Here is a 1,187-nt window from a genome sequence, read left to right on the forward strand (position 1 = left end):
TGAAGCAGCCGTACAAGGATAAACAACATATGTCCCCACTGAATGTGCTTTATTACAATTGCTCAACATAAGTCTATTGTCACTGTAATATTACTTGGTTCAGAATAGAAGATACCGACCATGATGCCAAGATGCCAGAATGTTGCTATGGTTACCACAGTGTCAGCAGTTTCAGGAGCGAGTTGTGTTTTGTACACACAGAGAATTTAGGGCAGGGCTGCAAAACTCAGTTCCTCGAGGACCACAGTCCTGCAGAGTTTACTTCCAGCCCTGCTCCAACACACTGACGTTTTCAAATAATCCAGAAGACTTTGATCAGCTGGTTCAGGTGTGTTTAATTAGGCTTGGAGCTAAACTCTGCTGGAAGTTGGCCTTATAGCAGCAGGACTGGACACCCCTCATCAGTGTTACCTTCTCTCTGACCTGCAGATCTGAGGCTTTTGCTGCCTGGATCAAACTGGATCAGGCAAGAGTGCAACTGGAAACACAATCCTGGGCGAAAGTATATTTAGCGAGAATGCTGTTACTTCAGTTTGTATGAGTAAAAAAGCAGCTGTGGGCCAAAGAACCATCACAGCAGTCGACACTCCAGGACTGTTTAACCCAGCAGTCAGTGAAGAGGATCTGATGAATGAGATAAAGAACGGTGCCCTTATGTCTGCTCCTGGTCCTCAAGTGATTCTGCTGGTCATCAGGCTGGATGTGAAACTCACAGAAGAAGAGAGGAACATTGTGACGTGGATTCAGAACAACTTTGGAGAAGATGCTGTGAATTACACCTTCATCCTCTTCACTCACGCTGATCATCTGAACGGTGAATCTGTGGAAGATCACATCAGACGAAGTCCTGATCTCCAGCGTCTGATCGACCAGTGTGATGGCAGATATCACTCGTTCAACAACAGAGACAGACGAAACACAGATCAGGTCACAGAGCTGCTAGAGGAGATGGAGTGAATGCTGCGAAACAACAGAGGGCACTATTACAGCACAGAGCACTTCAACATGCCGCAGACAGTTCCTGAAGGCTTTTTTTCTAGTTGGGCTGGAATACTAATAGTTACTGCAGTTATAGTTTTAGCAGCTGCAGCAATTACAAGACTGGGTTATATAACAGGTGAAGGTCGGTTAACAATCTTAAAGCAAGTGACAGAAGAAGAAGAAGAGGAGGAGGAGGAAGAAGAAGA

General features: G+C 45.3%; 1 pseudogene; it reads left to right on the top strand.

The window, feature by feature from the left end:
• Positions 1 to 537: 537 nt before the first annotated feature.
• LOC107736086 (GTPase IMAP family member 2-like) lies at positions 538 to 1,182 on the top strand (annotated as a pseudogene).
• Positions 1,183 to 1,187: the final 5 nt, after the last annotated feature.

This window comes from Sinocyclocheilus rhinocerous, unplaced genomic scaffold, assembly GCF_001515625.1.
Source record: "Sinocyclocheilus rhinocerous isolate Xijiao unplaced genomic scaffold, SAMN03320098_v1.1 C36482013, whole genome shotgun sequence".
Classification (NCBI taxonomy): Eukaryota; Metazoa; Chordata; class Actinopteri; order Cypriniformes; family Cyprinidae; genus Sinocyclocheilus; species Sinocyclocheilus rhinocerous.